Source organism: Mus musculus, chromosome 5, assembly GCF_000001635.26.
Source record: "Mus musculus strain C57BL/6J chromosome 5, GRCm38.p6 C57BL/6J".
Classification (NCBI taxonomy): domain Eukaryota; kingdom Metazoa; phylum Chordata; class Mammalia; order Rodentia; family Muridae; genus Mus; species Mus musculus.
In genome coordinates this window covers 34,354,715-34,367,844 of record NC_000071.6, presented here as the reverse complement: position 1 = coordinate 34,367,844, position 13,130 = coordinate 34,354,715, and positions in this window count along the sequence as shown.

The following is a 13,130-nucleotide window of genomic DNA, read 5'->3' as shown; positions in this document are numbered from 1 at the left end:
ATATATAATAATACATATATGTGTGTGTGTGTGTAAAATGGCACATGCTTTTTATCCCAGTAGTCAAGAGGCTGAGGTAGGCAGATCTCTGTGAGTTTGAGACCACGCAGATCTACAGAGTAAATTCCAGGACAACCAAAGACAGAAACCCTGTCTCCAGAAAAAAAATAAAAAATTAAGATTTTAAAAATGGGAGATAGCCGGGCGGTGGTGGCACACGCCTTTAATCCCAGCACTTGGGAGGCAGAGGCAGGCAGATTTCTGAGTTCAAGGCCAGCCTGGTCTACAGAGTGAGTTCCAGGACAGTCAGGGCTACAGAGAAACCCTGTCTCAAAAAACCAAAAAAAAAAAAAAAAAAAAAAGGGAGATAAATCAACGTAAACACCATAACTATCAAATATGCCAGTAGGCAAGCATGCTGTCACTGAGCTACACTACAGACTGCAAATGCCCAGGTATGACCCAGAAAGGAAAGTTCTATGGCACACAGTTGGGGAAAAAAGGATGCAGTGCCATAGAAGCATAGTCTACCTAACGGAAGCTCCACCTGCCCATGATTTCAAGATGCTCAGGGACTCCTAACCAAGATAAAAATGAGAACAAAAGCAAACCTACACTGAAATCAATCTTAAGCAACCTTACACAAAAACATCAAAGATCTCTGACATCTTTCCAGTGAAGCTAACTAGCCAGCAAACTAGAGTTATTAAAAAACAAATCTAGAGAGTGGTCTTTAAAATGTTTCAACAAGTTATGTTGAGACAATTTAACTACCTTAGAAGTCCTGGTCCTCCTGCCTCAGCTTCTGTAATTCTAGGATTAGGTATAGAAGTTGAGGTATGTTCATCTCTTTTCACATGGTTTCTGGAGCTTCTGTTTTATGCTTTTAGCATTTGTCTGTTCAGATTCACCATCTTTAAAGTATTCAAGAGCCACTCAAGGCTTATAAGTATCATACTCAGGAATCTCTTATTTTTAAATCTCGCTTTGAGACAGAATGTTACTGTGTCACCTAAATTGGCCTTAAACTCATGTTCCAATTGTCTTAGCCTCTGGGGTGCTTACGTTATAGACATATGTCACTGTACCTGGTTGTATCTGGTTTCTTTAAAGAAAAATAAAGTCTTGCTGGGCGGTGGTGGTACACGCCTTTAATCCCAGCACTTGGGAGGCAGAGGCAGGCGGATTTCTGAGTTCGAGGCCAGCCTGGTCTACAGAGTGAGTTCCAGGACAGCCAGGGCTACACAGAAAACCTGTCTCAAAAAAAAAAAAAAAAAAAAAAATTAACAGCTCTGGCTCTCCTGGAACTCATTTTGTAGTCCATGTTAGCCTCAAACTCACAGAGATCTACCTGACCTCTTTCTCAGTGCTGAGATTAAGGGTATATGTCACCATCACCATGCTACAAATCCTTAAATAGTATTGGGTTTTGAGTTAAAGCCCAGAGTGGTCTAGAAATTGCAGTCATTTTATGCTGGGGGTTACAGGACCATCATGCTTAGCTATTTGGCTTCCTTAAAAAAATACTTAGTCATGTGTTTGTGTGTATGTGGTTGTATTGCCTGCATGTATGTCTATGAACAATGTGTATGCCCATGGAGGCAAGAGGAGGACATGGATTTCCTGGGACTGCCATTACAGTTGTGACACACCATGTGGGTACTGCAAATTAAGCCCAGGTCCTCTGCAAGAGGAATGTCTTTGTTACTTTTTTTTTTTTTTAGATTTATTTATTTTTATTATATATAAGTACACTGTAGCTATCTTCAGACACTCCAGAAGAGGGAGTCAGATCTCATTATGGATGGTTGTGAGCCACCATGTGGTTGCTGGGATTTGAACTTCAGACCTTCGGAAGAGCAGTCGGGTGCTCTTACCCACTGAGCCATCTCACCAGCCCCTTTGTTACTTTTCTACTGCCCAGACATAACACCACGCATGACCAAAGGTTCTTATTTGAAAAAAAAAAAAAAAAAGAACAAACCAAACACACAAAAGAACAAAACAAAAATGTTTAATTTGGAACTTCAGTTGCAGAGAGGTAGTGTAGGTGTAGATTTTCAAAACCTGCTTTAATAAGGGTTCTTATACACTTTAATTTCCCTTCTAGCCCACCAACCAAAGGTAGGGGAGAAAGATGGTTAGTAGGATAAGGGGGATGTAGACCTGTTTAGAGGTAGTTCTTTGGGAAAATTCCAGTCTTCCTGGTCAGGATACCAGCAGTCCAGTCCAAACCTTCAAGCACAATCGAACATGAGTCCTCTCAGGCTTGGCAGCAAGTGCAGTTACCCACTAACCCAGTTTGACATGGTTTTAGATTTCGTCAAAATATATTCTATCTTTATATAACTTACTATGTTTTTTTAAATTTTTATGTGTATGGAAGTTTTGCCTCCATGTATTTCTGTGCACCATCACAGAAGCCAGAAGAGGGCATCAGATCCTCTCAAACAGGAGTTGCGGTTGTGAGCTACGAGTGGTGTTGAACTTGAACCCTGGTTGTTGGGGTGCACTGTGTGATGGCTGTCTTTGTATTCAATTGTTAATTCTGTACCAGCAGAGCTGAGTACTGCTGGATTTTGCTATTGTTATTCTTTTTGTTTTGGTTTGGTTTTGGTTTTTTGGTTATTTTGGTTTTTCGAGACAGGGTTTCTCTGTGTAGCTTTGGCTGTCTTGGAACTCATTTTGTAGACCAGGCTGGTCTCGAACTCAGAAATCCGCCTGCCTCTGCCTCCCGAGTGCTGAGATTAAAGGCGTGCGCCACCATGCCCGGCGCTATTGTTATTCTTATGGTTCATCATCATCAACCTCAATATTTTGTAAACACACCTTCCTCACTTGCTGACTGGCTAAATAAAGATCTGAGGTCAATAGCTGAAGTAGGAAAGGAAGGCAGAACATCCAGGCAGAGATAGGACTCTGAGAGAAGAATTAAGAGAAGGTAAGATTGGCCAGTGTAACAAGAAGGAAGTCGTATGTACTGGCAGTGAGAGAGAGGTAACAGGCCACGTGGCAGGATGTGGACTAGAACAATCAGGTTAATTAAGTTAAACAAGCTAGCTGGGAGGTGGCCTAAGCTATAATAAAGATTAATAAGTCTCTGTATCATTATTCAAATGCTGGCGGGTCTAAGAAAGTCCAGAAATACCTGGTCCTCTGGAAGAGCAGATAAAGTTCTTAACTGCTGAGCCTTCATCTCTCTAGCTCACTTACTCCTTTAATCTTGAAATGTGTAATTCGGGGGCTGGTGAGATGGCTCAGTGGGTAAGAGCACCCGACTGCTCTTCCGAAGGTCAGGAGTTCAAATCCCAGCAACCACATGGTGGCTCACAACCATCCGATCACGAGATCTGACTCCCTCTTCTGGAGTGTCTGAAGACAGCTACAGTGTACTTACATATAATAAATAAATAAATAAATAAATCTTTAAAAAAAAAAAAAGAAATGTGTAATTCACTGACATGAACTATATTCAAAATGTAGAACTATCACTATCTATTTCTCAATGTTTTGTTTATTCAACACAGAAACTCCATATCATTACAGAGGTGGTTTTTGTTTTTGTTATGATTTATTTACTCATTTTATTTATGAATGCTCCATCTGCATGTACATTTGCATGCCAGAAAAGGGGATCAGATAACATTACAGATCGTTGTGAGCCACCATGCAGCTGCTGGGAACTGAACTCAGGACTCTGGAAGAGCAGCCAATAAGCTGAGCCACCTCTACAGCCTCACAGTGTTTCCTTCTATTGGAACTCCCTATAACTGTTATTGTAATTTCCTCTACAAAATACCCTAGTCTATGTATCATTTTTTTATTTCTAATTTAAATTTTGAGAGATGGTCACATAGATCCTCTTGCTTCCATCTCAGAAATGGTGGAATTAAAGGCCTGCCCTACCATGCTGGGCAAGATTTCATCTTTGATTTATCCACTCATCTCCTGATGGATATTGGAGTTATCACCATCAAAACATTGTGAATGCTAGGAACAATTGCACATAAGTACATTTAGTCTTTTGATGTATATACATAGATGTGTACTACTGACCTATAGCTGTAACCTGTACCTTTAATTTTTTTCAAACCACACTTTTAATGGTTGTTCTTAAATGCTTTAACCTCCCTTTTAGTCCACCACCCAGCAGAGGTAGTGGAAAAGAAAGGATGGGGGCAAGTGAACCTGTTTAGAAAGGTTCTTTAGAGCAACTCCCATCTTTGTTGTCTGGAAATTGGCAGTTTAGTTCAGTTCATAGGTTAGCAGGTAGCAGTAGCTCGATCCACTCACAAACACCTCATGGATACACAAGCAGTCCAGTTCAGGAGAGTCAGATTAGCAACAATGGTAACATGACTTAGCAGAGACAGCCAGGGCTCAGCCTAGGCTCCAGTCAGCAGGAGGGACCAGCAGGAACACCAAGAGTTCTCAGCTGTGCCTCTCTCAGGGAAGCAAGAATCAGCAAAAAAAAAAAAAAAAAAAAAAAAAAAAAAAAAAAAAAACTGTACCAGCAAGCTCCATGGAGTCCTATTTAAACCCTCCAAACATCATGTGTCTCCCATGTGCTTTGCCTGAGCACATGCATCCAATCAGCCCAAGTCCTTGGAAGTTGCAACAAACTGCAGCACACCACCAGAAGTTTTTTTTTTTTTTTTTTGTACATTTCTCTCTATGGATTTCCAACAAATGCAGCACAACTATGCAATATAAGGTGGACCAATATATGCGTGTCATTAGTGAAGAATCCTTCATCACGTGTCCTTTCACATGCTTGCTTTAGCGGACATCCTCTCTCCTGTATCTGCTTCAGTGAAATGTTTCTTCACGAGTCTGCCTTAGCCTTTCACCTGTGTCCACTTTAAAGAAATTTCCTTCACATGTTTGCCTCAGCAAAACACCATCCAAGTGACTTTCCAAAAACCCTTAAATTTCCACTTCTACAGCCTAATATTTAGCTTCATGAAAAAGCACCTGACTGTTCTCAAGAGCAGATTCATTGTTTAATATTTGCACTAGAAATAGACATCTTCAATTTCTGTTTTTGTTTTTCTGTTATTGTTTCTTTTGTTGGTCTTTTTGTTTGTTTGGTTGGTTGGTTGCTTGGTTTTTTTGAGACAGAGTTTGTGTATGCAACCCTGGCTGCCCTAGAACTAGCTTTGTAGACCAGGCTGGCCTTGAACTCAGCAATTTGCCTGCCTCTGCCTCCCAAGTGCTGAGATTAAAGGTGTGCGCCACCATCACCCAGCAATACTGACAATCTTAACTTGTGTACTAATTTCAAAGACTGCAAGAGTTCCTCTAAACCCTTTGCTGTTTTCAGAGTGTCTCCATCTACACATGGTGGACCCCACTCATAAAGCATCCAGGGATTCCTCCCATATACCCTCCTAATCCTGACATCTTAGTTTTAGCTGCATGTTTCCCTAATCATAGCAAGACCTATGCAACCACTGTCATAGCACAAAAGTGCATTAACACAAGTCACACAGAAAAGCACAACTGTGTCAGCTTTTCTCTTTGGATGCTTCCACCTCAGGCTGTGTTGCCTTAGTTGCATATCTTGCTGCTCATAGCCAGGTTAATGTACTCACTCTTCCCCAACTTATCTTTGGTTCTGTTGTGTCCTTGTTTGGGTGCCAGTTGTGTTGTGTGACAAAACTTTTTTTCTGGGAGATGCAATATATATCTACTCCCCACAGATAGAGATCCCACAACAGACAAAACTATGAAGACCACCTAAGTCCAACCAAGCTGGGGAACCAACGAGTTTTATTGGGGTTACTTACAGGAATATGGGTGATGGATTACTTACAGGAGCAGATATGACTGAAAGAACTGCATCACCAAAGCCCACCCCACAAGTAGTATCTCAAAAACACTGGAAACCTGGAGCACACTACACAGACTACATGCACCTCAACTACAAAGTGAGTTCCAGGACAGCCAGAGCTACACAGAGAAACCCTGTCTCGAAAAACCAAAAAAAAAAAGATTGTCAGGATGCAGCAGCAGAGGTTGTCTGGCCTCTGTCGGCTAGAAATGCATCTGAGGCCAAGGCGGCATCCAGTCAGAACTTGTTTGTGTAAAGGAGCAGTTGTAATGAGAGATACAGCTAGCATCTTCTATGTTAGCCTCTGATCTGCCAAGTAAATTAGATAAGCAAGAGGATGAGAAGTAGTAAAAGCATTAAGAGCCTTCAACCTTTAGTCAAAATAAAAGAGAGAGAGAGAGAGAGAGAGAAAGAGAGAGAATCTCCAACCCACCGTACAGAAGGGGGCTGGTCTGGTACAAGGTGATCATGAACTGCTTAAATTAGAAAAGATTTTTAAACAATAAAAGAGCCTGTTGCCTCTTATAAGGCTGTAGGACATGGGAGCAGATGGGATCCATCTGATTGTAGTGGAGTCCAAAAGAACTAAGTAATGTAACTACATATCCTCCTTTAAGGCAAAGGCTACATTCATGACCTGAGAGAGCAGGCAGAAAGTCAGTCCCTAGCGGACTGGCTTATTAAAGTCATTAGAAACACTGGGTTGTTTCCACCTGAGGTCCCCACAAATAGCAGGGGCTAGAAACCACAGAGGAGAAACAGACACTAATGAAGGAACTAAAACTAAGAAAAGCTTTGTTTGAACCCCAGTTCATCGGGCCAGACAGAACTATGTTCACAGAGGAGCTAAAGAATAGGTTGATCCAATGGGGGCCTCAAGGCTGGTACGGGGCGTCAGTGGCTTTACTGAGTGAGCCCTTTGAGGGGACACGACTTTATAAAGGAGGAGGCACTGGCAGACTCAGTGACTTAGGCCAACATGTAAAATGTATCTGTAAAGTAAAAGAACCCAGAAAAGATTTTTTTAAAAAATGGCAAAGTAGAGGAAAAGGCTCAAATGTGGTGAATTTATGTAAAAAGCCATATTCTGTGCTAAGGACCTTCTGAAAGAAGCCCGAAACAGTTCACAAAATACATTAATGATGAAAACAGATAAAGAAGATCAAGCCTGTTTCAGGAATGGATACTTCTACCCCAAGTAGAAGAAGGGTACATTTTTCTCCCACAAGAGGTCATGCATGGGTAGAGATGGTTTGCCCAGTCAGAAACTGTAGAGAGACAATCTTTTCTGAGTGGAAGCATCGATTCTCAATAAAAACCTGATGGGCTATTAGCAAAAGGCAGGAAGAAAAGGTTGGGGATTCCAGTAGAGAGATTGGAACTCAGAGATAGTCAGAGGTGAGAGATTCACCCTGGACTCTGAGGAAGTCCGATTCATCAAACTTAGGAGACATAACTAGCCCGTGGCAGACACAGAATAGTTTAAGTTGCAAACTAGTTGGGGAATGAGTCAAAGCATATGGCCTAGGCATTTATTCATAAACCTATGAGTCATTTGGGATTTGGGATGCAGCTGGAAAAGTCAGCAGATACAAGAATCTCCCCCAACTGCCAGGCATGGTGGATGGAGGAACAACAGCTACAACTACATCCACAGTGTCAACCCTGGCCTATTCTGACCCAGGGAGCCATCGGCTGCAACAGTGGATGGCAGGGTCACACTCACCTCTGGCCCTGAGTAGAGCTGAGTAGATTTAAGTCAGGTCCACTAAGTTCATCAGAAGTAAGAATTTAAAAAATGTAGAGAGGATCTGTGAAAGAACTCCAGTATAGGGAAATGTAATGGCTCGGGGACATTTCTGAGAGCTGCAGGGTGTGATTTAAATTAGGACTGCCCATCCATGATTTGTACCCAAGAGTGATCCATAGAGAAAATAACTGATACAAATGGATGGAACCTTTCCATGTTCTATTAGACCTTAAGTATTATGTCCAACTTTAGTATCTTATGAGTTGTGGCTCATTGGGATCACATGACTCTGAGAACAGATTAAAAACAGGCATTCTGAGTACTTCACCAAGGTTATCTTTGTTTTGGCTGACGTTTGTTATGGGATGGTGGTTCAGCATACTGCGTTGTCCTGCCTCTCCTCTAATAAGCCCACCATTTATTATATAAACAACGTGATGCTAACCTGAGTGTTTTACAGATTTCAAAAGCCACTGGAGAGACAACCAGGTGCAATGATACTTCTGCTTACCCTACTGGGGCTAGTTAAAAAGAAAAAGATTTCAAATGGTGTGTGGGTTAAAAAGAACACTCCCAGAGGCCATAAGGTTCCTGACTGAAAACAACAGTGCCAGGGGTGGGCTTACCTCCTTGGGAGTTGTTAGCCAAGAAGGCCCTGAGGCCCCAGAATCAAAGGCTATTGCTACTGCAGTTGGTTCTATGGCAGAACTAGATAGTAACACCCTACGGCTAAAGATATCATACACTTTGATTGCAGGGCATGGAAAAACTAAGCTGGGACTAAACTAGAAATTGCCACCATATCAGCTGGGGCCACACAGGTTGCTAGTGGGAAACTGTCACCACTGTTTGCTCAGCTCTGGACCCTGAGTGCTAAAATACCAGCATGCCAGGCAGGACGTAGTTGGCTTGTACAATAATGACTCTGCTATCATGAGAAAGACCAATAGCCTTCTGACTGGATTTATGGCCTACTCCACAAGAGGGAACTGACAGCTACTACTGCAAACCAGGCCTAAATCCTGAGGTTGGAGAGACTGTAAGTCCCAACAGGCAAACAACTTCATTGTTTTACTAAATGGATGTGATGTGCCTGTCAAACTGCCTTCTAAACATGTGCTCCCATAGATCACTGGTTGTCACCTCAGCTCATAGCCACTGGTGATGCTCTGAAGAACAAGTGTGGCTACGAACAGTGGCTAACTCTAAGTCAGTGGTCCTCAACCTGTGGATGACAAACCTTTTAGGGGTCAAACAAGTCTTTTACAGAGGTCACCTAAGACTACAGGAAAACAGATATTTACATTATGACTCATAACAGTAGCAAAATTATTTATCAAGTAGCGAAAAAGAATTTTAGGGTTGGGGTCACAATGACATGAGGAACTGTATTAAAGAGTTATGGCATTAGGAAGGTTGAGAATCTTCCAGAGGTCCTGAGTTCAATTCCCAGCAACCACATGGTGGCTCACAGCCATCTGTAATGGACTCTGATGCCCTCTTCTGGTATGTCTGAAGACAGTGTACTCATATACATAAAATATATAAATCTTAAAAAACAAAAACAAAAACAAAAGTGGAATGCTGTATGACAAGTTTCGAGACTGAACCATTCCATACTACAAAGAAGCTTTTTAAGCAGGAAAGTATACAACTCAAGATAGCTTCAGAAAGTCCCTGAAACCAACCAGATTCACTAGGCCCCTCCCTCTCAGACAAGCCAAGCTGTGAAACACACTCATACAAACTAAGCTAAAAACAAAACAAATACTGAGGCCAAACCAGCTGAGCTGTCTGGAAGAGGTTGACAAATGGAGTCACTTAGAAAAGACACTCTTCGGGCTGGAGAGATGGCTCAGTGGTTAAGAGCACTGACTGCTCTTCCAAAGGTACTGAATTCAAATCCCAGCAACCACATGGTGGTTCACAACCATCCGTAATGAGATCTGATGCCCTCTTCTGGGATGTCTGAAGACAGTTACAGTGTACTTACATATAGTAAATAAATAAATAAGAGAAAAAAAGGTATATATTAAAAAATGAAAAAAGACAAGACACTCTTCAACTGTTGAGCACCTGTGGACTGTACTGTGTGCTCCAGGTTCTCAGTGTCTGTGAGATGCCACCTGTGCTGAGGGGGGTCTGGCAATGCAGCTGTCTCTCAAGTCACATCTGCTCCTGTAAAGTAACCAATCTCCCATATTCCTGTCACTCCAACTTTCTGCTCAGCTCTAGACCAAGTGCTAAAATATCAATATGCCATGTGCCATGGTTCACAAACATGTTGGACTTTGATGGTATCCATACTTCTGACTGTTGTGGGATCCCTATCTGTGGCGAGTAGACGTGTGTCGCATCTCCCAGAAAAACGTTTTGTCACACCATCCCATGTGCTGTGATCCTGGGCAGAACAAGAAAGTAAGCTGAAGCAGGGCGGTGGTGGTGCGCGCCTTTAATCCCAGCACTTGGGAGACAAAGGCAGGCGCATTTCTGAGTTCGAGGCCTGCCTACAAAGTGAGTTCCAGGACAGCCAGGGATACACAGAGAAACCCTGTCTCGAAAACCCAAAAAAAAAAAAAAAAAAAAAAAAGTATTAAGCTGAGCACCAGATTCCCCTCTCTCTGGTTTCTGTGGGAGCACTGTTTAGAACCATCATCTCCTGACCCTACCTCTCTAGCTTCCTTGGTATGAACTATATTCTGTGAGTAGAAATAAACCCTGAAATTAAACAATTAGAACATACTCATTGCCCGTTTGCATAACTTTGGTGAATTGAGTCCTTCAACAATTGTTATGTGTGGTGTTACATGTATGTGGGTGCACATGCCTGTGCATACATATAGAGACCAGAATGTCAGATATCCTCCATCACTCACCTTATTCCCTTGAGATACAGTCTCTCACTAAACTTAGAGCAAGACATAGAAGCCAGCAAGCCTCAGAATCTCTCTCTCTCTCTCTTTTTTTTCAAGACAGGGTTTCTCTGTATAGCCCTGGCTGGCCTCGAACTCAGAAATCCGCCTGCTTCTGCCTCCCAAGTGCTGAGATTAAAGGTGTGCACCACCACTGCCCAGCGCCTCAGATTCTCTTGTCCCTGCCAATCACATTGGGGTTACAGAAACATAGACATTCCAACCTATTTATGTGGGTGATAAGATCTGAAGGCAGGTCCTCATGCTTGCACAAACACTCTTTTACACCAAGCTATCTCTCCAACTCCTATGTCCATCTCTTTTCACTATGTTAGTTGTTACATGTTTTAGATACTGGCTCTTATTAAATAGCTAACTTGTCTTTTTGCTTACTTTGGGACAAGGTAGTACAAATCAGCCTGGAACTCAGTACTGATCTTCAATGTGTGGTGGTGGTCCTGCCATCCGATTCAAGTGCTAGGATTGTAGGTGTGCACCAACACTTCAAGTAAACATTTTCTTGATTTGTCTTTCCACTAATTTTAAATTACGTGTCTGCATGTGGGTATATATACAAATACTGGGGCCTACAGAGATCAGAGATATCAAATGCCCTGGAAGTAGGGTTATAAAGATGTGATCTGCCAGCTGCTCTAGTAGAGCAGGCAGTGCTATTAACTCCTGCGCCATCTAAACCTTTTTTTCCCATTCTATTGTCTTTTGGTATCTTTTTAGTCTTTGTTATTTTAAAGATTTATTTTATGTATATGAGTACACTGTCGCCATCTTCAAACACACCAGAAGAGGGCACCAGATCAGATTATAGATGGTTGTGAGATACCATGTGGCTGGGAATTGAACTCATGACCCTCTGGAAGAGCAACTGGTGCTCTTAACCACTGAGCCATGTCTCCCTTTGATTTTTTTGTTGTTTTTCCGAGATAAGGTTTCTCTGTACAACTCTGGGTAGCCCTTTGTTTTGTTTTTTGAAATACGATTTCTCTGTGTATTGGCTGTCATGGAACTTTGTTAGTGGACCAGGTTGGCCTTGGACTCACAAGATCTGCCTGCCTGCCTGTCACCACGCCCGGCTGATACAGTTTTTGTTTTTTAAGATTTATTTATTTATTATATGTAAGTACACTGTAGCTGTCCTCAGATACTCCAGAAGAGGGCATCAGATTTCGTTAGGGATGGTTGTGAGCCACCATGTAGTTTCTGGGATTTGAACTCGGGACCTTCGGAAGAGCAGGAAGAGCAGTCGGCACTCTTAACCACTGAGCCATCTCGCCAGCCCCCCCAGCTGATACAGTTTTAAATAATTTTAAATAATGTTAAGTCTAACTTTGTTTTACCATTTGCTCCCAAGGCATTTCCTGTCACACTTAAGTAACAACCGCTAAATCTGAGCCTAGGAGAAAAGAGCTCACTAAGTCAGAGTACTTGCTACGCAAGCATTAACCTTGAGATCCATTACCAATGGGCATTACTGTACATACTTAGAACCCCAGCATTGGAATGGGCGCTGGGGAAGCAACAGGCAGATCCAGCTTGCTGTTCAGCCAGCCTAGTCAAATCTGAAGCTTCTGAGAGACCTTGTCTCAAGGCAGTAAGGTGGATGGCATTAGAGAAAGACTACATACTTCATCCCTCCAAGGGCTACCTATGGCACATATACATACTCATGTACACACACGGAAATTCATTTTTCCCTTTTTTTGCAGAATTCAATTTTGTTTTGGGGGTAGGTGGGTATCTGTTTCCAACTTTGTATCTTCTTCAGGACTAAATACTACACTTAAAAAAGAAAGAAAAAAAAAAACACAAAACAAGTGGTGGCAAATGCCAATAATCCCAACATTCAGGAAGTAGAGGAAGGAAGATCTCTGTAAGATCTACAGTTTCAGGACAGCCAGTCCTACACAGAGAAACCCTATCTCAATAAACAACACAAACATCCAAGTGCATGTCCTGTAGAGAAGCAAAAGGACAACCTTAATTCTTATGAACATTATATACACCGGCAGGGTATCTCACTGGCCTGCAGCTCACCAATTAGGCTAACCTGGCCAGTAAGCTACTTGTCCAGTGGTTCTCAACTTTTCCTAATGCTGTGACCTTATGTTGTGAGCTCCAACCATAACTTTAATATTGCTATTGTGAAGTTGTAGACTCACGTGGTCTTAGGCAACCCCTAGGTTGAAAACAGCTGCCTGCCTAACCAAAAAGATCCTGTCTCCACTTCCCTAGGTTGAGCCAAAATGAAGTTGTGTGGACTTTCTGTTTGTAGTGATGCTGGTGCATTTTTCAATGCTGGGGGCATCTCTTGCTTGGTTAGTGACATTAAATATGTGAAACTGACGTTGAAAAGCCCATTTGCTTTCACAAGAACCCCTAACATCCTTGCAATTGTTAGAACATATTGTGTGGACCTGCTCATGAAGACCAGAGGGCAACTTGTTGGAAGGTGATCCTCTTTTCCACCTGAGAACAACTCAAGTTAGGTTGCTAGTCTTAGAGGCAAATATCTCTACTCACTGAGGAATCTTGCCCATTAACCAAATAGCTTTCATTAAATAAAAGGGGGGTGTGTTGGAGAAATGGGTCAAAGGACCCAAGATGGAGTTCCACCACC